The following is a 27,618-nucleotide window of genomic DNA, read 5'->3' on the forward strand; positions in this document are numbered from 1 at the left end:
TCTTAGAGAATGGCTTGGAAGATTGAAAGATTAACTGTCTTGACTAAGATCATATATTCAGTATGTATCAAAGATAAAAGTTGATCCCAGATTGCCTTGACTTAAAGGCAAATTCTCCATCATATAAACTACCTTCCATTAAAATAGACAGGCACTATAGATTTTAGGAGCCTGGTTTTATAGTTAAGAAAACTGAGTTTTGACATGATTAAGATCTTAGATCTTAGAACTTAAGATCATAGAATCATAGTGTTTAGAGCTGAAAGGTGTCTCTGAGTTCATGGATTTCAATCTCTCCATTTTACAGATGAGGAAATTGAGGCCCAATGAAGCTGCTACTTGCTCAAGGCTACACACAGAGTAAGGGGCAGAGCTCAGATGGGGAGCCCCATCTTCTAAATTCACCTTTCTTTCTCTGACTTCAGAAGGCTTTAATATTCAGATTGTTATTGGAGCAAAGACCAATGTTTCCCAAAGGTATTCTTCTTCTTCTTCTTCTTCTTCTTCTTCTTCTTTTTCTTCTTCTTCTTCTTTCTTTTTCTTCTTCTTCTTTTTCTTCTTCTTCTTCTTCTTCTTCTTCTTCTTCTTCTTCTTCTTCTTCTTCTTCTTCTTCTTCTTCTTCTTCTTCATCTTCATCATCATTATCATCATCACTATTTCGGATCCTTTTATTTATTCTCCAATTCCACAAGCAGCATCTACCATTCTGTTCTGTATACTGAAAACAGGTTATCTACTTTTCTTCCCCCCTCCCCTTTTTGGCCAATCAGGATTAAGTTACTTGCTCAGGGTCACACAGCTAGTAAAAGTCAAGTGAATACAGATTTGAACTCAAGCCCTCATGACTCCAGGACAGAGGCTCTCTATCCATTGCACGACCAACTCCCCCCTCCAGTTTTCAAATCACTAAATAACTTGAAAAAATGCTCTAGTAAATGCTGGTAGTGTGGCAGGGTGAAATCCGTATTGGTTTTGAAGTCAAAAGATCCAGGTTCAAATGATCATTAAGAAAACAATAAACAAATGCACATAATGTATATACGTTGTTGATACATTTTCTTTGACAAACGTATCTATTTATATGTGTTTATATGTTTACATAAGGCTTATAGGATCACAAGAACTTAGTCTGTTTCGAAAGTCAAGTGCTACTTTCCTTGCTGACAATTTTATCTCCCTTGATACATGTATATATTCCTATATTTTTCAAAGTGCGGGTGCTTGTGTGTGTGTGTATGAGTGTGAGTGTGAGTGTTAAACAATGCATCTTGACTAGTAAGCCAAAGAGGTCTTCCCCAGGAACGGCCGATCTGGCCCCATGGTGCTTCCTCTCTCTCTTTCTTGCACTGGCTTTTAAGGTTCATCTCTGGCTAAGAAAGGACCCAGTGCCTTCCCGGCCCCCCGCCCCTGACTCAGTCGCCTTCCCCAGCAGCCGGTCCCCTGGGAAAAAAGAGTAGCCTATCGCTCCCACCCCATAGGCGACCGAGTTTGGCCAGCCCTCCGCAGGCAGGGCCAACCGGGCGCGCTCCCTTTGTTACCAGCCCCTCGGTACAGATGGTGCCCTGCCCGGGTCTCTGATGTGAGCGAATGGGAAGGTGGAAGGGGCGCTGAGGCTAAGAAGGAGGGGGAGGCAAGGGGCGGGAGGCTGGGGGGACAGGGATGGAGAGGGAGGGGGAGCAGAGAACAGCCAATCAGCCCGCAGCCCATCAGCTGACCTGTTTTGCTTACACCAGGTGCACGCTGGCTGCGGGCAGCACAAAGCCGAGGGAGAGAGCGAACGAGCGAGCGAGCGCACTGGTGGGCAGGCAGAGCGAGGCGGCAGCCGCGGCCCCGTCAGCACCAGCGCTAGCCCGGGCATAAGGACCGGGGGCCGGCAGCGGCAGGCGCCGGGGCCGGCAGCACCAGCAGCAGACGACAGTCACATCCCCGCCACCGCGGGCGCCCCAGCCAAGGAGCCTGCGGCTAGACTTGGCCGTCACCTAACTGGGGGAAGGAAGCAGCTGTGGCCGCGGAGCCCCACCCCCTCCAGTCCTGCACACCCCCCTCCCCCAAGACAGCCGGTTCTGGCTCCCCAGCCCCTGTCCCCTCGGCTCCAGGAGTCCCGGTGCAGCAGCTGTTGCATGTGTCGCTGCCTCCCGGAGCCCTGCCATCTCCCGGGCTCCTGCCTCTAGCGCCGGGGTCGAGGGCGCGCTGTTGCTGCGGACTGGGTGGCTCGGCTCTGTCCAGCCTCCGCTAGTCCTCCCCCGCCACTCTCCAACCCCTTCATCCCTCCACGCACCCCCGGCGCCGGGTCGGGCTGGGCTCCTCCGCGCCGGGCCTCTCTCGGTAAGTGCGACTTCCCCTTGGAGCTGAGGACCCCGGGAGGGAAGTCGCGGTAAACTTGGCTGGATGTGCCGCAGGAGTCCGTAGGCTCTGGGGAAGTGAGTCCTGATGAGGGCTGCAGGGGAGGTTAGAGAGGGAGCAGAGGAGGTGAAAAAAAGAGTGGTAAACTGGGGGTGGGAGGACTGGAAAGACAAGGGGCGAAAAGGGTTGTAGCAGAGAATGCCCGTAGGATTAGAGAGAAGGGAAATGCATGGGGATGGGGGGAACGAGAAGAGAGGAGAAAAGATCCCAGCACAGAATAGAAGAGCGTGGCGAGTTAAAGAGAAAAAAAGGGGGGGAGCGGAACCGGAGAGAAGAAAAGAAAGAGGAAGAGAATAGGGAAGAGGAAGACTGGCTTTCAGGGATGGGGGAGGGAAGTACCAGGGGATAAGGAGAAAAGGGGGATGATGGGATGTGAAGGGGAAGGCAGCGGAGGATGGAGAAGAAAGGAAAAGATGGAGAGGAGACGAATTAGTTGAAGACGGAAGAACCACTAAAAAATATGAAGTGAGAAAAGGAAAGAAATAGAAGAATGAAGTAATGAAAGAGCGGCGTTTGAAGAAGGGGAGGTCATGATTCCAGCTCTAGTTAATATGGGTGAAGAAGGTGGTGGATTGAGGAGGGGAGAGATTCTAAACTACGAAGCAGCTCAAGGATCGTAACAGGCACACATGAAAACATAACTATGTCGGAGTGCATTTTCCCCTTTAGTTAAGAGCTGAACCTAAAGAGGGTAGTTGGGGAGTTCTCAGTTTAAGGAAGCTGTGATTTTAGGGAAGTGTCTTCCAAAGGAGCTGCATGGACACTGCTGCCAACCCCACTCCATCAGGGAAGTCAGTAAGGAAAGTTTGCCAGCAAGTGTCCTTTGTACTGCCCGGAGAGGAGTGCATAGGAAAGAATGCCAAAGAGCAAAATGAGCATCCCTCCTTTCTTTTCTCTCCAATTCCTTCTCTAAAGAACTGTTTGTCTGGGTGGGGCTAGGTATTAAAAAATGTCTCTGCATTGGTATTTTTTTTTTAAAAGTAGTTCCCAAGAAGTGTTATCCTCCATTGGGTCTACTTAAGGAATTATAATTACCAAGAAAGTGGGGAGGTTGGAGGCTGGTAGCTTAGCTTAATGCCTTGGACTGACTTTTAGATTAGATCTCAATCAAGGGTTAACAGTGCAACTCTCCACTCATGATGCCAGAGAATCTGCTTATGCCAGGATATAATAGCTTAGAGAAACTCACCTGATAGAGAAGGGCGAGACTTTGAGAGAAACACTTTTTTCCTAATTTCTGTAATAGTCTAATAACAGAAACTACTCTCCTGAAATAACTTTTTATGCGTACTTTTCTAAAGAAAAAAGGCTTTTGCTTTTCCTTTAGCCATTATATGCTCATGATTTCACATCATCACCCTATGCTAGAGAGCTTGTCCACCGTGCTATTTTATTTTAAAAAGAAAGAATTGCTTCATTGTGAGAATGGAAAGTTAAGGAAAGAAGTTTGAACATCATAAATATAGAGTAGGAGTGATGTTTGGCTACCAGGAGCATGTGTGTCCCTAAGTCTCTGATTTGCATGCAAATGTGAGTGTATCCTGGCAGATGTCTTGCCTCATCCATTCACATGAAGGAATTTTAAAAGACAAGGAGTCTTCAGTCAACAATGGTCCTTAAGAAATGGGAATAAAGGCGCAGTGTGAGTTTTTCTGTTTGGGAATTGTATGGCTTGCTGTCACCTTTATTCAGGAGCCAAATTCTTTGAGTGCTATTGTATTAAAAGCTCAAAAGTAAAGCTCACTCCCTCCCTACCTGGCTGTTTGTATCTTGTGTAAGATTCAGACATTACTTTCTAGATCAGTAAATATGGATTTTTATGAAGTAGTGGACACTTTAAGCTGCTTTTAATCCTGGGAAGTGGTTTCATCAACATCTCCCCCCTTTTTTTTTCAGATTAGTTAAATGTACTGTTCAGGTAAAGTGTATACTATGTGTAAGGCACTGTCCCAGGTGCTGGGAATGCACTGATTATTTTAAGAAAACTGAGCATCCAATGGGCGTGGTATGAGATCAAAGATTTCATGGGGAAAAAAAGAAGTAATATTTAGGGTGGCTTACCATCTCTACATACACACTCAGATAGATAGACAGATAGACAGACACATAGAAAGATCCCTATTTTGTACAGTTGAGTATTTAGTAACATTGCTGGTGACTTCCCTGGAAACATTAACCACCTGGCTAAAAAAATTTCATATCTTGCCTCTATATTCCCTAAAACCCAGTTCATGTCCCACTTGCCAGGTTATTCCTATAGGGGGCCTTTCCTGATTGCACTACTGCCTCCCCCCTACCCCAATTATTAGTACTTGCTTCTCTCGAAATTGCTTTGTATGTGAGTGTGTGGATGGATTGTATTTTCCCTGACCATTTCCCATATGCCTTTAATAGTCTGTTAAGGATAGGCTATCCCCAAACCTTATGTGAACTTCATAAATATTTGCTGACTGAATGACTGCCTGATCTATAGAAGAAGTAGTGATATACAATTGCCACACTCTCAGTTCTCTTGGCCATTGTATGTGTCCTAGGTGCAAGCACCGTACATTGTAGAAGTTTGTTAGAATAGTGCAGTTCAGAGGGGATGATAAAGGAAGAGCTTCCCTTCATTTTTGCTAACATGAGCTTGATAGACAATACTCCGTGCACTGTTCACCTCCTGGTATTGTGTAGTACCGGGTACAAAGGGTTTGCAGCGTGGGCTGCACGTGAGGCTGGGTGAATATACCTAGTAATGTGCCAGCTCCACTTGCCTCTTCCTTTGTTGAGTCTCAAACAGTGGCCAAGAGTAAAAGGGCCTATTCTATTCACCAAGAAGGGGTTTGCTTCACTATTCTATAGCTTCATTGAAAGGGACATAAAAAAGAAGACAGCATTGTGTTAGAGGGTACAGTGTTATGGGGGGGGGGGGGAACAACAGATGTTAGTCTGCTATTCTACATGTTTCCTTAAATTATTTTGTGCTGGTTCAATGCCTTTTACCCATAAGACAGCATTCTCTCAGGGGAAAAAAATTAAATGAATCAAATTTAAACAAGAAAAAGTTATAGTCCACAAATGCTATATCATCAAAGAAAGTATACGTTTGAAGGGGGTGGGTGTCTTGGAGCTGTCATATAATTTTTGCAAATCAGCCTAGACTAAAAAAAAACTATTGATGTGGAAAATTAGGAGTCTACCTTCCATATAGATTGAAAGGATATATAAAATAAACTTGACATTTCTAAAGAAGATGATGAGCTTTTTTTGTTGTTGTTCAATACCAAGAAACAGAAGAGTTTGTGAAATAACTCTAATAGCTTTTAAAATGACCCAAGCCCCTAATTTAAATGAGAATTCACTTCTGTGATTTAGCCTTACAAGGTAAGTAAGTGATGATGTGATGATGCTGGACTTGAGGCAAGGAAACATGGGTTCAAATTTTGGGATCACAAATAGTCATGTGACCCTGGGCAAGTCCCTTAGATTTCATTTTTCTTATCTGTAGAATAAGGATAATGCCACCTACCTAGTGACAGTGTTATGAGCATCATATCATAGATATAAAATGCTTCATAAACATATGTTGTTATTATTACCCTATTTCTAGAAAGCATTTCTTCAGCAGATGTAATTAAGGGGGACGAGTTTGAAAATCTGACCTTAATAAGTTGCTAAGGGTAAAACAATATTAAAAAAGCCATCCTATAAAGTAAAAGAAGTATTCATGAAACTAAATTCATCCATTGGTCTTTCTTCTGAATCTTAATTTCAGATAATAATAACCAGGCCACAGATTCTGAAAAATTAAAAGAGATAGGCCGAATTGATCCCACCATAAATCTTTATTCCCCATGGTGGAAGCTACTCACTTAAAACAAACAAACAAACACTTCACCAGCTATAGTAATTAATGATGAGTTGTTTAACAGAACCAATTCTTAACTTTTTTGTGTGGACTTGTTGGGGAAACCTGTAAACCCTTCTCAGAATAATGATTTAAAATGCACAAAATACATAGGATCACAAAGGAAACCAATTATTTTGAAGAATATTTATAAAACAATAAACAAGTTCATGTACTAGGGTGAGAATTCTTGTTTTAGGATTGTAGGAATTCACAGAAGGGGCCTTGGGGATCACTGAATCCAAATTATTCATTTTACAGATGAGGACATTGAAACACAGAAAGTTGAAACACTTAAAGTCACATATTCAAATAACAGAGTCAGGATTTGAATCTAAGGTCTTTGACTCCCCAGAAGAAGGGCCATTAAATTCAATAGAATTTTTCTGCAGCTTCAGAAAGTTGTCTGCTAGAATAACTATGTTGATTATAAATGCCAACCAGGAGTCTTATGGTCATGAAGAAAAATGTGGTAAATTATAAGGCATGAAATTCATTTCTTTAGACTTTCATAAAGCATTCTTAAAATTACATTTTCGAGTCATGAAATAGTAGGCTTTCTCTGATTCATTTTGAAATTTAATATACGGTTGTTCAAATATTGTATTTAACATTTTTTAAAAGGGTGCTGAACATCTATTTTTGGTGTAAGCCAATCTGGAGATAAAACATTCCATTTTGGAATCATATTTCATCTCCTAGAAACAATGGAACCATCTCTAACTAGTGAATAGAACTTTGATTAATATTTATTTAGGGTAGGTTTAGCATATGAAGTTGAAATTACATTTAAGCAGTTAAAATCATGCAAAGCTAAATATGTTTGGTCTCATTTGCCTCAGAGCAGCATAGAAGGAAGATACCATTTAAGTCTTATGCTTAGAACTTAAATACTTTAGGGACTTGGGGAGAAAAATTGTCCCAATCTAATGATGGAAAAAAAGCTAGTGTCTCTTAATTTCTTTGAAGATATTTTGATTGAAAGTTATCCATCAGTATATTTGCTCTTTGTCTCTAGTAGTACAATTAAGCTTATTCTCAAGTATTCTCAGGTAATTTTGTTTTTGTCCTTGTCTGTTTCCTCCGTGAATACACAATCATTTTTTCAGAAATGAGGTATTACTAAATAACCTTTCATGTCTCTTCCCAATCAGGGATCCTATACTTTATTATTTACAAAAACAATTAACACAATACATTAGTGAACCTATTATAGTTTAAACTTTTTAAACATTTTTGTTTTAAAACTCTCTGGAAAAAAAAAAAGAAAGATGTTTAGTTTAAAATTTGGTAAATACCTTAAAGCACATTGACCTAGAAGTCAGGAATCTTCCATTTAGTCCTATATATTCCCCTATTTAGCTATATGACCTTGGGTGCATCATTTAACTCTATAAATCAGAAAAAATGAAGAGAGTGAATTAAATTATATCAACGATCTTTTTCCAGATGTAATATTCAGAGCTGATGATAAAATATTCCTGGAAATGGAACTTTAATAATGTGACTAATATCAAAGTTTAATTTGGAGAGAAGTAAATGGATTTAATTCCCTTAAAAATCACTACTAAGATGAATGCATGAAGCTAGACTCAGAAATTGAAATGATGAAACTAGATATCTACACAGGGTCCCGGCAACTTTGACTTTGGAACACTCTAATAAAATGTTCCCACATCTGCTGAGGATGCTTATTTTGAACACTATTACTTAAAAATTATTCTTGTAATGTTATGTTCCTTTCCATTTCCATTTTATAGCTCAGAGCCTGGGATGTTATGTGAAAGCTCTGATTAATATAAATGAGTTGTAATTTTCTGACCCAGGCCATCCCTGTTCACATCTATTATTCTATTGGCAGACATGTGGACTCCACAGCTGTCCCCTCATTTGTGTATGAAATGGACACACTGGTGGCATTTGTAGGTTACCATAGCTACACCAACAATACACGTGTGACACTACAGCCTTCTAAAGCTAAAGGATTTTATTATTGTTATTTTATTATATTTTGTGTCAGACATTTTGTGTACTTCACAATCATGAGAGTCTATTTAAAGTTTAAGGAGGCACATAAATTAGCCTCCCTTCATATGAGAATAGAAAATTTTGATAATAGAGGGATAGGCTAGCAGTGCAAATGTAGAGACCAATAAAGGTTAATCATAAAGATTTAGTTAACTGAGATTTCCAAGGGGTCATCTTTAGAGATGCTTAGCCTCTACAGGATACTATTCATTGAATATTCATTTTTATTAAAAAATATTTGACTTCATATTTATGACTGCCCTTTCTGGAAAGATATATTAACATAGCCTTTTAAAATTCAAATAAGGAAAGTGGGAAATATTAATGCAGCACCTATCACAATAGAGCCCAAGAGACAAAGCATCTTTTCCCTCCATTAAACAATAAGCACAAAGAAAGAATCTTTCTGGGGGTGTGGGGGAAGAGCCTTTACCAAGAAAGAAAGGTTGCTTAATTGGTTCCATGTCTATAATTTTCCCCTCTAGGAAAAAAAAATGTTAGCAGTGTAATAAAGAATATCATTGACCTGCATTGTTATTTCACTACAGTAATGTCTTAATTTGCATTCAAAATAATCACTATAATCAACTCCTGAGTAGGGAGTTAAGATGACTTGAGATCCATGAACTTCTGTCCTGGGCTTTGTTCCCAGCTCTGGTGCTAGTGCATCAGCCCATGACCTTCAGCCTGTCTCTTTAAATCTTAGGATTCTTGTTTTCCTCATCTGCAAAATGGGTGTTTCCAATCAAAAAGAATACCTAATGACCTTTGCCTTCCTAGAGATGTTTTGGAAAGAAAGATTCAGGGGAATTGCTATATTTATCCATAAACAGAAGGGAAAAAAGGTATCACACAACTGTGATATTATATTTCATATACACACAGGTGTGTGTGTTGTACACATGTATAAATTTATGTATATGTTTATATAAATTTATATGTATTGTGCATATGAAAGTTAATATGGCATCAATAAGAGAGAGCTGATGTCAAAATCAGGAAAACATTAGTTCTAATTCTATCTCATATACATACTTTCTATGTAATTGCCTAGGCATACATGCTTATATGTGTGTGCACATATATATCAGCATGTGTATGAATATATACACTCAACACATATATGTATGTTACATATAAGAGTCACTCAACTGCAATGTTAAAAAACAACAACAAAGAAATCTCAACCGCCCTCTTTCCTGTCCCCCAATCCGTAGCACTTCAGGTGATTTATCCAAGTAATGATCTCACTAAACTCCTACCTGATCCCTATTGAGATCAAAAGCATCCATTTATAAGGTTGTTGATTGGGAATAACTTGTTAAGAACAAATTATTTAAAGCAGTCAACACTATAACAAGCACTTGCACTATTTAATTCAGATCTTTATAGCAACCATGTGATGGACATAAGGCAGATATTTTTGTCTCCTTTTTAACAGAAGAAGAAAAGACCATGAGAGAGCTTGACCTCATCAGAGTCACACAGAGAGTCAGTGGTCATTCAGTCTTCTCATTATAAATTCAGTTCTATTTCCACTATGTCCCATCTCCATATCTGCTGGGATATATATCCATGAAACAGAGGAATATTAATTTGGGTTTTTTTTTTGGGGGGGGGCGTTATTCTCCTCTCAAACCCTCATTGATGCTAAACAGAGATGTTGAATCCTAAATGTCAGCACAGCATCTGTCGTAATAACTAGCATTTACATAACACTTTACAATTTGCAAGATTTTATACATATAATATCTTATTTGTTCATGATAACAGCTCTATGAAGTGGATGCTATTATTATCCTCATTTTTCTGGTGAAAGATACTGAGGCTTGGAAAAGTTTGGCCAGAGTCATGGAATTTAAATTCAGGTCTTCTTCACTCCAAAGACAATATTCTATCCCTTGTGCCACCGGGCTACCTGGAAGTTCCCTAGAACATAGATGAAATTGTTTTTAGCAGGAGTCAATCCTGAACTCACTATTAATTAGCTTGAATGCTCTGGGTAGCAGAATAGATTCCTTAGCCTGACAAGTTCAGAAAAATAAAGGAATGAGGGACTAGGGGAAGAAAAGAGTGTAAAAATACTAAATATTTTTCTTTAACTTACCTTACATGAATGCTGACAAACTCTTTTTTATTTTTCCATTGAGGAGAGAGAAAGATGCAATAGGAGAAAGATGGAAGCTTAGTTATATAGGAAATATTTTTTGATCTTCTAAAGAATGATTCATAATGTCATTGACAAAGACTAGGCTTGTCATTCGAAGACCTGAATCAAGTTTTGGAACTACCATTGACTAAATTCACGTCTTTGGGAAAACATAGCCACTTAATGCCTGTTTCCTTATCTGTCAAATGGAATATTTATATTTTTGCTACCAGATTCAAAGGTCGGTGTGAGCAAAACACTAGAGATGAAAATAAGCTGCTTTTATCACAAGGAAGTACTAGAGAAATTGGATACTAGCTTTCTCTGGATATTCTTAAAGGTGGGTTAGATTTTTACTTATCTCAGATAATAAAAAAATGACTTCCTCCTTAGATGAAGGATAATATGAATTGGAAATATGTCTAGTAAGACTGCACATTATATATTGCATTACTTGCTGTCTAGGGGAGGGGTGGAGAGAATGGAGGGAGAAAAAAAATGGAACACAAGGTTTTGCCAAGGGTGAATGTTGAAAACTATCTTTGGATATATTTTTAAAATAAAAATATATCATTTTTTTAAATAGATGAAGTTTTATAGGCAAGATGGACCTTAGAGATGATCTCATTCAACTCTCTCTGTATTAGAGATAAGAAAATTGATATTAGTTATGTTGAGAAGTTAAATTAAGGTGACCTTTCCAAATTCTTTTAATTCCCATAATTTTGTAATTCCAAGACAATAAACTATAACATTCCAAAACTTCAGCCATGACATGGTATTTTGGGAATCTGCCTTAAGTCTTTCAGAACACTGAAAACAAATGCACCAATTAAATGACTATTAACTTGAATTTCTAGGGTTAGTCAGGTATTGAGAATACAATGCTATGGAGGCCCAGATCTCCATCTTCCCCCAAAGGGCCTGTGAGTTCAGATTGGTCAGATTGTATCAGCAAACCTAGGTAATCATTGCACAGATTCATGCATGCAGTTGAAATAGACAGATCATTACACATCCTTTCTCAGAATAAAGAAAACTCATAGGTAATACAGTAGATAGAACATTGATCTTGGAGTCAGGAAGATCTGAGTTTGAATACTACTTTCTAAAGCACTTATAGGATGTAAGATCCCGAAAAAAGTCACAACCTTTCTCAGTTTCAATTTCCTCATCTATAAAATGAGAATACTACTACCCCCTATTTTACATGGTTATATGAGTAGGTTCTAATTACATAATATGTTAGGATACTTTGAAAATATTAAACATGATATAAATCAATTTATTAGAAATGTCTTCATTATACATGAACTCCCATTGAACTAAATGTCCATCTTTTGACTGTGAATTTCTAAGGAGCATTCATGACTATGATATATAAATGTATTGGAAGACTGACTTATATGAGATATTCTAAGCTATATGGGGAAAGATCCTCCTATACACAGAACAAAAAATAAGAACAAAAAAATGAATAGATGAACCCTGAAGCCAGAGACAGCAAACCTCAAGGTTATCTCTAGCTCTACCTGTGAACTTATTCTATGACCTTGGGGTTCTATGACCTTTTATTGCAATTTCTTTATGAGGCAAGATGATCTTCCTTCCAGCTCCTAACTTCTATGATTCTATTATTAAGATATAGTTTTATGAAATAGACCAGCCTGTCATTTTATCACTATTAACTTTGGAATCCATTTATTATTCTTATAACCGATAACGTTATTGAATCAACCTTTAAATTTTTCTAAGGAATCATTTAAGTAATAGAGTACTTTTTTTCAATCACCTCAGCCAAGTAATTTAAATTACATTTTTCTAGCCATTGTCATGACACCTCAAATTCATTTATATAGTTCTTGCATAAAAGCTTCTTTAATATATAAATCTCATAGTTTATATTTTTCATTAAATAAGGAAAAGATAGAAACAAGTGCTATCTCCCCTGAAATTATTGGCTTTAACATTTTCAAAGATAATCAAATGACCTTTTTTTAAAAGCAGGAGGCATATGGGGGAGGGAAAGGATAAGGGAGTATGGACCTGTGATTTCATTGTCATAGGGCACTTCTCAACCAATGTTGATTGGCAATTTCTCTCTAAATTATGGCGTTAGAGAGTAAAAAGAAAAATCTAAGAAAACCAAATATATATATAATTAAAATGCTTGATATTATCTTTATTTTATTTCATAGGTTTATTTTTGAGAAAAGAAAAAAGCTCATTTACCTTTTATATGATATAATTCCCTTTCCTTAGAAGAAAATACTAGATACTTTATGGGACAAGACAACAAAATCCCTACAGTATCATTTGCAATTTCAGAAGGGTATTTCTGTGCCTAAAGAAAAGTTATACCAAGAGAATACAATATATAAAAAACATCAGTCTTTGCTATCATTCTCCTGTCCAGCCCCCTGCCAAAGAGAGTTGAAGGACTTTAACTTGTCATTCAAAGCTCTAAAATCTGGTGCCACTCTACCTTTCTCTCCATCTAATCTGGCATCTGGTGGCACAGCACATATTGCTTGGAATCAGGAAAACCTGAACAAGCATCAGACATTTATTAGCTGTGTGATCCTAGGCAAATCACTTAGTTTCCCTGACTGTAAAAATGAGTAAAATAATATCATCTGCCTCCCAAAGTTGTTGTAAATATCAAATAAGATAATAGTTGTAAAAGAACTTAGCACAGTGCCTGGCACATAGTAGGTACTTGACCCTCATCCCCTGTACTTCTTCACTCACATCTATACCTTTCTTTATGCAATTCCCTGTATTTGGGATGTTCTTCCTTCCCCCTGATTCTGAAACACTGACATCCTAACCATCTTTTCTTTACTTGTCCTGGTCAAATTCTTCTTCCTCCCTAAAGTCTTTTCTGATTTTTCTTCCAAACCAGCCCCAGAGGCTTATTAGCTTTTTATCCTTCTCATGCACATATATTGTTTCCACCGGTATCATAATTATTTTTATATGTAACCCTACCTGTATATATATGTACATGTCTACATATTTATCCACATCTATATTATATACTTGCATAATATACACACATGTGTGTTTCTGCATATATAATCTAGGTTTATGTAGAATTTATCTATAAAATCTAGATAATCATAGAAAATAAGTATATATAATATGTGTATATATGAAAATGTATGTATGATATGTGTATGTATCCTATACAATTCAATATATTACAAACTCCAATATTTGCATTCTGTAATTCTGATAATACCTAAGTACTGTGATTGAACAAAATCAAAACAGGGTGGGGATTGACAGTCCTGTCCCCAACACAAGTGGTAGCAAGATGTTTCACTTTACTTTGGTTTAAATTATCCTTGTCAACAACTTAATCCTCTCCTGATATGACATTACACATACGGGGGAAGGGGGAATTTAAGAAATAGGATTAACATCAGAAAATTAGTGCAGAAAGCAATAAAGCCAAGGAAACATGATCATCTCTTAACTTAGTAAATCATAGAATCTTAGATGGAGGTTGGAAGGGAACCAAGCAGCCATCTGGGACACTCCTCTCCTTTTACAGATGAGGATGCTGAGCCCAGATGAGAGCTGTATGGCTACCCACCCAAGGTCATTCTTCGGCCTGTGACTTGACATGATACATAGCATTGGCACTTGACTAGAATGGTTCGTTTTACTTTTGCTTTTGTAAACGTGTGAAATAGAGAGAGCCAATAGGATAAACTGTGACTTATAGCACCTTCTGTCATTTTAATGTTCTCAGCTGTTGTGTTTGAACCATTTTATTCCACAAGACCTAAACTGTATAATCCAAAGTCTACCCTAGTAATTGTACAGTGTTGGATTTATAGTGCTCCAATCACTGGCAAGTTAAACCCTTAAAGCATTGGCTCGTTAGTTTGAAAGGTACTAATACCAATATTAAATGAAAACAACAGCATCAAGAGATCCCCAAATTTCACTTGATTTTGCCTTATAGATATAATTATACTAAAACCTCAGTTAACTAGAACTCAGTATCTGAAGTCTCCAGCTAATTGAAATTGTATATACTCTATGTTGACTAGTAAATGACAAATTGTAAGAAAATAAACTTGTCAGTGATTTTTTTAGTATACTCTATAATATAGGATTATATATTTCACACAGTTTTTCACATCTCATATCAGCGGGCATAAAGTACTAGTGGATAAAGTGCTAGACTTGGAGGATGAAACATCTGGATTCAAATTCTACCTTCCACACTTACTAGATCTATGGCTTTGAGGAAATCACTTAAACAGCTGTCAGTTTTCCCAACTATAAAATGAAGATCATAATGGACAGCACTGGCCTCACAGTTATTCTGATGATCAAACGAGGTTTTATTTGTAAAGCACCTAGCACAATGGGGGCACAGACAAGGAAGTTACTTGCAGATTTGCCCTGGGTCATATCAGTTATCCATTGGGGAAAAAATAATGCATTCAATATTCTGAAGGTACTAATGTTCAAAGGAAAATGACTTAAGAAAAAGTATTAAAGTTGGTTGTTCTAAGAGGCTGACAAGAATCCAAAGATAATGTTTCTAAAAAGTAAGAATAGATAACAAGAGTTAGTTTGTGGTGAAGTAGAAAGAAAGTATACTTTTGAATTGGGAAAACCTGGGTTTAAACCCGATTTCTGATGTATCTTGACTTAATTATCCTAGATAAGACACTTAACCCCTAAACCATGAATAGTTTGACGATTGAAGAAGGATAGATTTTTCAGGGAAGCCACCAAAGGTATATATATAAGGATACCTGCATGTCACTTACTAACTTAGAAAATCATACTTTTTTCTTTAATACTTCAACACAACTAAACCAGCTAAGAACCTCATTTTAAACTGGCTTGCTCTGCAATTAGGAGTGTTGTGGGCTGGATTGCATGCTCAATGCCTCTGCTCTAAGCCATTCTTTAAGAATATAAATTGCAGAGCAGGTATGGCTTTATTCCCTGTGAATTCCCTAAACCAAAAACAAATTTATTATAGAGAAATACATTTTGTGTTCATTAAAACAGTACCATTGAAAGAACACTGGATTTGGAGGAATAGTAATTGTTTAAATTGTGATTCTGTTACTATGTAATTGTAGCATCTTTAGCAAATTACATTATCTCCCTTAGCCTCAGCTTCTGTAGCTGTAAAATGAGAGAGTTGGACTAGATGGCCTTTTAACCATCTCTATAATCTTAATAGCTATCATTTATATTGCTTTTTAACATTTTTCAAAGGCTTTACATGAGTTAACTATTTTGATCAACAGCCCAACGAACTTGGGTGCCAGAGATATTTCTGTATCATATTTTTAAAATGAAAAAAAAAATACCGACTTAAGAACATCAGATGACTTTCTTTCTTTTTTATTTATTTATTTATTTTTTATTTTTTTTAGATGACTTGCTTTCCAGATCACATAGTAATAATTGTTCACCTGAGGAGGTATTCACATTTTGATCTCTCTGAAGTCTAAACTTTTTCTATCACATTATGTACCTTTATTGGCTTGTTGGTCGTCAGTGATTATAATCATTTGCCATCAAATTCTGCAGTATCTTTTACCTTGACTACTAAAAACTCCTTTGCTAATGAAACATTTCCCTCTATATTTGTTTCTCGTTTTTAAGGTCATGTTTTCATGTGAACATGAATCTACTTTTGATACTTTCTCAATCTAAAGTTAAAGCATCCTTAATCTTCCATTAGCATATTCTCTAAAAGAGTATCACTAAATATAGATTAAAAGTGAAGGCTCCCATTTTAAGGAGATGGTACATTTTTATGTTTTTAAAAATAAGTATTTTCTTAAAACATTAACAACTCAGATAATCATTAAATTAAAAAATATAATTAGATGATGCAGAGCACTATTCATAGCAAAAGATCCATCAGATCCTCCAAAATAAGATGTGAAAATATGGTTGCCATTAGATTAATGAAACCAACTCTTTTCATCAATATAAACTATAATATAATTCTGTCTGGAAGTTAAAACTACCATGATATGTTTTTAATGGAACTTCAACTAGTTGGATTCCAGATACATAGTTTGGTATTCACAAAGTCTCTCTACTTAAATTTTCAGTTCTTTCCAATGTGAAGCTATTTTTATTGGTGTATTTGTATCCCAGGACACAGTAGTCCTGAATAATTAGAAATTCTCTTAGTAACTGGTACAGTATGACATTTTATTAACATAGCATGGAAAACCTACACTTGGAGTACAAATTTTGGTCAGCAGTAGGCTATGCGATGCCTAAAATAAAGTAATAAAAAATAGTCCTCAAAGGCAGATTCGAGTTGTGAAAATAAAGGTTTAGCTTTTGTTAAATGACTAATTATGCTAGTAATTACAAAGTAATTATTTCATATAGACATTAATTAAAAAGAATTGAAACTATAGAAAACATGATTAAAATTAATTGATTTTGCTTTTAACATACAATCTTACATGTTTCAATAAAAATTAAGAAATAAATATGAGAAAATTATACATATGCTTTTTTCATTTTATTTTCTTGTAATTTTTATCCTTATTTTCAAATTTTCAATCATGTGGAATCTGTTTTGTAATTCCATGGTGGCAAGGAATTTATTTTTTTTTTCTTTTAAAGAAAAAAGAAAGAAAATACTGGTCCTTACATCTGCTCTTTTAAAAAGGCTTTTTATTCCTTTATTTCACTTAGCTTCTGGAATCAGCTTCTCTTTGTGCTATAGTATATTCTTCTCACCTAAGGAAAATCTGGCCACATCACCAAATTACAGTTTTGGACCAAACTTAGGGGTAACTATTCCTAAGAAGAAGAATATTTCTCCCATAGTGCTACCAAGAAAAAAAGCAAAATCTCTGACATCAACAATTTTTCATTGGGTAATTATATTTCTGAAGGAAATATCAAAGTCTGTGGAGGAAAATTACAAGAAAAATGAAACTTTTCCTTGGATTATGTAGATTGGCACAAAGGACAGAGAGCTCACCCCTTATTCAGGAAGTCTGATTCAGGAAGTCAAGTTTAGGTTCATCCTATTAGCTGTGTGATTTTGACAAAGGCACTTTATAGCTCAGAGAAAAGGCATGGCAACAAAAAAGTTACTGAGAAGACCAAATGACTTAATGTCTGTCAAAAAATTCTTCATAAACAAAAGCCAATACATAAATGTTAGCTATTGTTGCTCATTTCTCCCCTGACTTTAACATATTGATCAGGGGGCTGATGGAACAATCAAGGAATCCTCTAGTTCAGTCAGCTGCCATATCTGTCTTCTTAAGGCAAAGTTTACTCTTATCTTTTAAATTCAAAGTTTGACAGTTTCATAAGGGTTTTTTTAAATAGTCTTTTCAATATGTTCCTCAATTCTTCAAAGATCTTAAGTGTAATTCTTCTATTGAAACTTAAATCCCACATTCTCTTGTTCTCTCAAGAGAAGTAAAATAATGGGTAATATTTCTCATGGTGCTGTTGGGTTATATATATATATATATATATATATATATATATATATATATATCTTAAAATCCTCATAGAATACTAAAACATAGAATGTCAGAGTTTTAAAGTAACTTTAGAGATTCCCCTAATTCAAAGGAAACTAGACTTAGGCAGGTGAAATAATATCCCCAGAGTAACAGAACTGGAATGAGAAGCGAGACCACCTAATTATTCCCAATCTATTTTCTTGATTCCATAACACATTACCTTAAAAGTTATTAAATTTATTAAATGCTCCTTCATATATATTTCTCCTTTCTAAGTTAAGAAATTCCAAGTTAGCATTTCCAAGTTGGAATTCATCACTATTTGCCAGGTAGTAGTCAAAAACCCACAAAGGGAGAGAATATTAAGCTCTATGATTGTTGCGGTTCTGTCGTGTCTGAGTTTGTGACTTCATGGACTTTGTCCATGGGATTTTCTCGGCAAAAATACTGGAAGGGTTGACTATTTCCTTCTCCAGAGCATCTTTACTTTATAGATGAGAAACTGAGGCAAATTGGGTTTTAGTGATTTGGACAAGGTCACACAGCTGGTGTATCAGGCTAGATTGACACTCAACTGTTCCTAATTGCAGGTCTTATTCTCTCTCCATTGTACCACCTAGCTTGCCCCTAAGCTCTATGATAGGACACAGAGCAGGAAGGGATTTTAGACACATTATAGAATGAATGTGTCTAACTTTATTGATGAGGAAACTGAGGACCGTGAATGTTAAATGATTTGTTCAGCCACAAAAGTAGAAAGCATCAGAGGTGAAAATTGAACTCAAGTCTTCTAACTCCATAGGCTTATTACCCTTTTCATTCTACTGTCTTTATGGAAAAAGGTTAACCAACAAAGCAGATCAAAAATACGTTATTGACTCGTCATGTTTTATAAAAGCATCCCACATGACATTTGGGTCTCCACCATGTTGCTATAATAAGGAAGACGAAAGTAGTAGTAGCAGAGCTGAGCAGTCAGCAGGTAGAATGGCTCCTGCTGCTGCTGGCAGTATTAAAGAGGGTACCAGCTTTTATTCCATAATCAATATAAAAATGGAAGAAATAGGAAGTATTTACTAATATTTGCATCATTATACTCTTTTTACAAATCTAATTGTCTTAAAAAATGAGAAAAAGCCAGAAAGAAGCACCCAGTTTCTTGTGCTTCACAGTGGCTTTTGGGAACTTGGACACAAAGGGTGCTGGGTGAGAAATGCTGATTGTTTGCCACTGTTTATATTCCCACATGTTGTTTTGTATGCTAGATCCTACTGCCAAACTATGCAAGGACTTGAGCCCAGTGAATATCTAGAGCCTTATTTTTAGCTTTACCTTCTGAGCCCAGCCCATCTTCTCTTAGGGATGCCCATGTCACTGGTCCCAGGAGCCTAGCAAGTTTAGGTCTTGGGAACCTGCCCTCCATTTTCTTTTGTCCTGTATTCTTGCCTCATTTTTATCTTTATCTAGTGGTAGTCAAGAGAATTGTAGGTTTCTGTTGTGCAATGATGCTCACCTCTCATCTGCTGAGTGACATTTTACTTAGAATTGAGTATATCAGCATGATCAGAATCATACCACTGAAAATTTCCATAGGCAATTGCCCTGGCCCCTCAGGGATCCTTAAGGGAAACTTTGCTTCTGGAGAAACTTTCAGAGTCACAGCTGTTGCCCTGGGGACCACATTGGAGCTACAGCATCAATTGGCTCAGCTCCAGTTATGAAGTTTTGCCTGGCAAAAGCATTGGCTTTTCTTGACCTTTGGGGAGTTAACGATCCATGTTAGAAATAAGAGAGAGGACTAGAGGAAGCATTGGAAAACCACTTGTGTTTCCATAACCTACAAGCAGGTACAGCCCCAGGAAGATGTTCAGATGATTATAGGGGTGCAAATTCCACCCTGTTTGAGTTACTTGAGCCAAATGATTCTAGCATCAGCAGTGGGAGTTACCAGTGTCAACTGATTGGCAGCTGTGTGAACAAGGTGGGATAATATCGTGGCAACCTTCTGCTTTCTCTCTCCCGTTGCCAAAATTGAGAATCTAGATGCAGGACTATAGGAGGGATTTAGGAGTGAGTCTTTCCAGGGAATGAAGGCATTGGATTTGGAGACAAGATTGACTGGCTTTGAAAGCAGACTGTGTAATACTGGTCAATATTCATTGGGCTTCCATTTCCATATTTATAACATGAGAATTGGCTCACTAGGGAACCCAACGTCTAGAGCAATTCCCTGCACATAGTAACAGCAAGAACCACAACGATGTGCTATAAAACTCTCAGCCTGGAGTCAGGAAGGCCTGAGTTCAAATATAACTTTAGATAATTATTAGCTAAGGGCCAGTTCTCTTATTCTCTGTTTGTTTTAATCTGCTGTAGTGACAAACCACTTTAGCATCCTTGCCAAGAAAATCCAATGGAAACTATTAGAGTATTGATATGATATGATCTGCGAGATCACAGAGAGTTGGACAAGAACAATAATAACAATAATTATGTGCTTAGAATTGTGTTGTCATTTACAAATATCATGTCATTTGATCTATACAATCCTGAGAGGTAGGTGCTCATTGTCCTTCTTTGACAGTTGAAATTGAGGCAAAAAAGAGATTAAATGACATGCCCAAAGTCATCCTAACTAGGAAGTATGTAAGGCCAAATTTGAACTCAGACCTTTCTGCCTCCCCCCTGTCCCCCAGGACCAGAGTCTAACCATTGCAACTTGCTGCCAGTAGTAATTACTTATTATATGCTTGTAAACTAACCAGGTCTCTAGAGCCTCTTAGAATTCTATGCCATACATGCCACATTTGTTTTCCTGATTGTTTCCTGATTTGTTGTCACTGATTTTTACTGATTTGTTTTACTAATCCAAATCTATCCCTCTTGTTTTTATAAAATATATCTATTGGGGGGGACAAAAGAATTTAAACTGACAATTTTTTTTCCTTCTCAGAATGATCCTGCCCATTCCCCTCCACTAAATATTCTATTTAGTGGGTGGTTTGTTCTGGATATTGAAGTAAAATGATAATTTCCCAAGTTCTCAAAAGTACTATCTAATTTCTCTGCAATAAGATTTGCCTGCCCCATTTGTTTTTACAGGGGCTTTCAATCTAAATATCTTGTAATTATATGTTACAAGCATATAATCCATAAATAGAGAACATTACTCTTTGAGGCAACTACCTGGTACGCATCTTGTCATTACTCAAAGCAATGTGTGAATATCATAGTCATCTTATAAAAACTGATTCATGCTTAAAGGAAAAAAATATCATTATAGAGACAATCTACCATCCCAGGGGCCAAAGCTTTGACAAGTCGCAGGATTATTATTTTTTTTTTTGACTAAGTCTACTACTGTAACTACTATTGGAGGCACAGATGGAATTAAGAGTCAGTAAGACCTATCAGACTTTACATCATATAACTCAATAGCTATGCAAGTCAGGCAAGTCTGCCTCAGTTTCCTCACTGTAAAATATGTACAGTAACAATAGCAGCCACCTCTCAGGGTTGCTATAAGAATCAAATGGTTAATATATGTAAAGTCTTATCTAAATATTATTGATGGTGGTGATAGTCTTAGATATTTGAATGGCACTTTAAGATTTTCAAGGCACTTTATATATATGATTTTATATGATCTTCACAACTTGCATTTGACAGATGAAAAAAGTTGGATCCAAGGTCATCCAACTAAAAGCACTAAAAACAAAGGGAGCCGAGTCTGGAGTCTGAGGACTAGGGTTAAAATTTTGCTGATGGTGTAATTTCTGCGACCTTAATCAAATTGTTTAATCTCTTTGATCATTTATTTATTGATCTATAGAATAGGAGTTAGACGAGATGGTCCCTCATGTTCCTTCCAGCTGCATTCTCATAGCTCTATGATTTTCTCTTTTCTTGGGTATTAAGGGAGGTGTTTGGAACTGAGGGCCTGTGATATTTCTTCCACCTCCAGATCTCAGGGCCCTGGGAAGCCAGGTATTCTTGATTGGAATCCCATCATCATATCTCCTGGGCTCACTGCCTCTCTCTTCTGCATGTCAGTTGACAGCGGCATTTTCAAAGTGTTAAACATTTGTGTTTTTCCTTTGTGAAATGTTAACCCTGATGAACCACTAATTTATAATATAGTAACAAAGGCAGCAGTGTTGGAGTTCAGCATCTGGCTTAGTAAACAGGCCCCATATTCTGCAGTGTCAATCCTATTTTACTCAGGCTGGGATTGTGAATGAAAGCATTTCATTTTCTATGCACTGTGTGAATTTGCCTCAAGATTTAAATAAAAAATGCTCTGCCTGATTTTAAAGACTGAAATATATCTCGCTAATAAATCATGCATTTTACAAGAACCATTGGATGAAATGCTCTTTTATCAGGATTCATCGATTAGAAAGGAAGCCCTTTCTGAAGGGCTTTTGATTCATCAGGTGTGGTATCCATATTGAATAGGATAGGAGACAGTTATTCAAATGTATCTTGTTAACTTAGTTACCCAAACCATTCATTTTATATAGCCCAGAGCCTAAGGGAGAAGTAGTAGCATAAACTCAGCCTTGGATCTTTCTATGGACCCTATTTTTCTGTGTCCCTGTGGCGATTATTTCCCTTGGAAAAAGTTGTATAACCATTTTCATTGCTGTTTTTGCCCTTGCTGGCCCAGCTGTCAAGACCCTTGGACCTAAAAGAGGCTGGTGGACTTCACACTGACTCAAAATGGTGGGCCAATGGGACTTTTTCATTAGGCCAGAGACAGTGTGATACCACAGAAATAGCTCATTATTTGGAATCAGAGAACCTGAGTTTACATCCTACCTTAGTCACTTACTGCCAATGGCACCTTAAGGAATTAATTGAACATTTCTGGGTCTGTTTCCTCATATCTAAAATGAGGATCTTGGATTAGATAGAGGTTCCTTCCATCTCCCAATCTATAATCATATGATCCTTGATGTCTGTGGGGCCTCATTTAACTTTTTTGGTACCTCAGTTTTCCTCCTCTATAAAATATAAAAAGAATTGGAGGAGAAGCTTTTGCATGCCGGTGAGCTCTATATCTGTCTTCTCTGACTTAGAGTCAAGAAATATCTATATTTGAATCCTACTTTTGTATTTTTTAATTTTGTAAACAAATGATAATTTCTCTGACCCGCCCTTTCTTATCTGTTATAGAAATAATAGGATACATAGTACATTTTTTACAGGCAAGCAACCTAGTACAGTAGACAGGGCACTAGATTTGAAGGAAAAGAACTAAAGATCAAAGCAAACTCCAACTCTTTCTGAATTTGTGACCCAGGAACACAGAGGCAGCTTGGTGGTTCACTGGATAGATTACTAGGCCTCCGTTCAAATACAGTCTCAGAGCCTTAGTAATTAGGTGACTCTAACTTCACCTATTTGCCTTAGTTTCCTCAACTGTAAAATGGGTTTAATAAAAGTACCTATCTTGCAGGGTTATTGTGAGAATCAAATGAGATATTTATAAACATGTAGCATAGGGCCTGGAAAAGAATAGATGCTTAATAAATGCTTGTTTCCTTTCTTCTTGCTGTGAGCATATCACTTATCGCTTTCATTTTTCTCACCCATAAAATGAGAAAGTTATAGACTGACTTCTAAGGCTCTCTAACTCTAATCTTTGATCATAGATAGCTTATTAACATAAATAGTATTAGATCCCAGTCAAGCTTAACTCACTTCTCAAGAGTCCACCATGTGGGCCCATCATTAGATAGGATACCGTGGTTTGGGCTCGTACTACAGAAAATACAATAAGTCTAATGCAGTACTTTAAAAATGATCCCTTAAAGGGACTCCCCATTAAATTCCAAGATTGAAATTCTAAGTAGGATGCACAGATTTAATTAGCACTGTATCATTATAGCAAATGTGATGCTTTTACCCCCTTTTTAATGGCATCATCTCTTTAAATACAGGCTGGAAATGTGCTTCCAAGGGGAAAATGTAACTGAACAGCAACTGTGTGATACTCAGAGATACCACATATTGTGCATTTGGATATCCTGTCATAGTTTCTTCCTCAAGGGAGAAAACACCTAGTCATGTTCTTAGGTATCACTTTTTTTTTTAAACTTCTGTGAACTCCAAAGTCCTTAAATCTCATGAAACATAATGAAAATTAACTTCCTAGGCCTCAAGGAAGGCAATATATCCTAATGTTTCTGTGATATCCTTTTCTCAGAAATAAAGTGATTAGGTCTATTCCAGTGCTCTAGGGCCAAGAAGTCTTTGTTTCCCTAATCCCCCAACTTGTTTGTGATGAAAGGAAAAAATGCATCTTCATTTTCAATAACCTCTATCTGAAATTTAACATTTTCTTTCATTGTAAATGGAGGCAAAAACATTATTCTAAGGAAAGGATCCATAGGCTTCACCAGACTGTCAAAGACCTATATCTTCATTTAACAAATGGGGAAACTGAGACCCAAAGAGGTTGTGACTCAATGAAGATCCCACAGGGAGCAAGTTGCTGACCTGGGCTTCAAAGGCAGGGACTCTGAATCCAAATCCATATCTTTCCATGATATAATATATGATCTTTGAGTCACATGTTCACCCCACAAGTACATAAGTTCCTTAAGTGCAAGTATTTTCATTTTTGTCTTTGCATCCTCAGAACTTAAATGACTGGCTCATGGTGGGCAATCAACAAATACCTTATAAATGAATTAACAAAATAGTCACAGCTGAATTTATAGTTTCAGAAAGGGTACATGTGTTTGTGTGCCTGTGTTACCTAACTAACCCCCCCAAAAAACTGATCCAATTTACAGTAATGACCCTATCTTCTTGTTGCGCAGTCATTTTCAGTCATGTCTGAATTTTCATCTCCTGGCAAAGATAATAGATTGATTTTCCATTTCCTTCTCCAGCTCATTTTACAGATGAAGTAACTGAGACATGTAGGCTTAAGTGATTTGTCCAAGGTCACACAGCCTAGTAGGTGTCTAAGGACAGATTTGAACTCACAAAGATAAGTATTCTTGATTGTAGGCCCTGAGTTCTATCTACTGTACCACTTAGCTGCCTTATTATCTCCAATAGTAGCTCAGTTTTACTCTTGGACAGCTGTCTTTGGCAAGAACATCTTCCTGACATCAAGCTTAAATTTATATATTGTCACTTCTCCCCATTGCTCATGGCTCTGCCTTCTAGGGCTATGCAAAAAATGATACTAATCCCTAGTCCATGTGATATCAGAGATTCAAATCTTGGAAAAGAGGAGACCTAATATGTGAGTCTCCTCTTTTCCAAGATCTGAGTTTGCTTCCTCCTCTTGAGGTTGATATGGAAAGAACTTAAGGCTGTTCAGCATCCCCATAGCAGTCTTGTAAGCACTCTTGAGCTTATCCTTGGAGGGATGTCATCTAAAGTCATTAAAACTTTAAATCAAAGGTCCTGTCATAGTTTGTAGGATTTGGAGGTAAATATATACTTATCACTTGAGTGACATTAGGTCACTGGCCTTCTTTAGATTTCAGTTTCCTCATCTGTAAAACAATAGAATTAAAGCAGATAACCTCTAAGTTCCCTTCCAGTATTAGATACCTCTGAATATAAGCAAAATATAAGCCCCATTGTTATCTCAAACTTAACCTGTCCAAAAAAGGAACTCCAGATCATTGTTCCCTAAACCCATTCTTCTTTCAAACATCCCCCTTCTGTCATAGGTACAGCACCCTTCCTTCTAGTCACCTGGCTTTACCAAGTCTAATAGATATAACCTCCACAATATATCTCACCTCCATACTCAATCATACTAGTCCCTCATCTCCTCTTGCCTGAACAATTATAACAGCCTCCTAATTCATTTCTCTATCTCAAATCTCTCCCACTTCCAATTCATTTTCTACAAGACCATCAATGTGATTTTCTTGTATGTCTGAGCTTATCATCCTTCCCATGTCCTGAATAAAATCCAGTAAATCTCTGTCAGCTCAAGAATCAAATTACAGACTCCTCTGTCCTTTGACATTCTCCACCACCTATATCCAAAGCTACCTTTCTGGTCTTTATTAGACATTACTTTCCTACAGGTACTCTGCAACTGTCTAGTCAAATGGGTCTACTTGTTCCTCCATTTCCCTGGGTGTCCTCCATGCTAGAATGGACTCTCCATTTACTTATACCTCTCAGAATTATTTTCAGATTCAGCTGAAATGCAACCCTTTATGAGAAGTCTTTCCAGATTCAGCTGCTTTTGCTTTTCCCTATCCCAGGCTTATCTTACAGCTGTTGTGTGTGTATCTTATACAGATCAATGAATGTCCCTCTCCCATTAGAATGCAAGTTCCTTAAAGGCAATAGCTGTGACTTACCATTTTCATTTTATCCCCAGTCCCTGACAAATAGTAAGTACTTAATAAACACTTGATTGACTGGTATGGAGTCAAAATCCCCTTCCAGATATGAGTAGACCATTCTGATCTTTTCTATTGCTTTGAAATGTTAACAGCCCTATGAATCTAAACTGTACACCAATAAGACATTTATATAGCATTTTTCAGTTTACTAAGCACTCTTAAAGCCAAAATCCCATTTAAGTCTTAAAGCAACCCTGTGTATTAGATATGCCTTATTGTTGAGTATCATAATATTTACCATAAATGTACGACTAGACAAAAAAAGAATAATAAGGCGATCAATCAGACTCCATCACTAGAAAGCAACCAAAACTTACTTTCAATTCAACAATTTCTCAACCATCTACAAAGGTCCTTAGAGACAAAAATGAAAAACTCCTTGGGCTTAATGATCTAAGTTTCTAATGAGCAGACTGAAATATGTACCCAGGCATGCATATCAATGCAAAATTCATGGAGAGGAAAGAAAATTTCATTCATCACTCTAGTCAGTTGATCTAAACATGAATGATGTGGCAACAAAAGGTTAAAACCCAGTGATCCCTTTCAAAATGATGAAGGGGCAATGGAATTGATTGTACTGCACATTGGACATACCCCTTAAGTCTTTAACTAGCTGTGTCCCAGAGAGAGCTAGCAATGGGAAAAGAAACCAGCTCCTCAGTTGCTGGAAAGAAAGTGATTTAATCACCTTTGTATCATTTACTCAACTTGGGTTGTATTGTCTAGCAGTAGGAGACACATCATTCAGTTATTAGATTCATAGACAGTTGAAGAAAAATACTAGTACACACACACACATACACACACATCACAACAGAGACAATTGAAGGAAAACACATATACACACACACCATATACACAGATATAGAGAGGATTACTTGAGAGGAAGCAGGAAGAAATGAGAGTCATCTACAGATTCAAGATAAATTTAGAATAGAGCTACAGAAAGGAACAGACTTTAGGAGCCCAGCTAAGCAACTTGTCTACCAGAGACTTTGCACCAAGTGGGAGGAGGCTGTCTTTTGAGAAAGGGCTTTGCATCTGGTAACAGATGAGAAGAGAGTAGCCTTAACTACATGTTTTCCTTATTGTGTACTTACCTCACTACCATGGTACTACTCCAGGTTGTTACACCCTTTCCATGGATTCTTGGCATATTTGGGTATATATGTGTGTGCAGGGAGAGGTAGAGAGGAGAGAAAGAGTGCTTTAGGAGTATAGGGAAGTGTTTTTTAGCTACTGCATGCCATTTTG

At 37.3% G+C, this 27,618-nt stretch overlaps 1 protein-coding gene across 1 annotated transcript in view; it reads left to right on the forward strand.

Moving 5' to 3' along the window:
- Positions 1-1,716: 1,716 nt before the first annotated feature.
- LRRN1 (leucine rich repeat neuronal 1) overlaps positions 1,717-27,618 on the forward strand; it is a 43,002-nt gene continuing 17,100 nt past the window's right edge. Inside the window, exon 1 of the mRNA XM_003762385.3 lies at positions 1,717-2,325. The gene's annotated coding sequence lies outside the window, so the exon portion shown is untranslated. The remainder of the gene's footprint in view (positions 2,326-27,618) is intronic.

This window comes from Sarcophilus harrisii, chromosome 1 (genome assembly GCF_902635505.1).
Source record: "Sarcophilus harrisii chromosome 1, mSarHar1.11, whole genome shotgun sequence".
Lineage (NCBI taxonomy): Eukaryota > Metazoa > Chordata > Mammalia > Dasyuromorphia > Dasyuridae > Sarcophilus > Sarcophilus harrisii.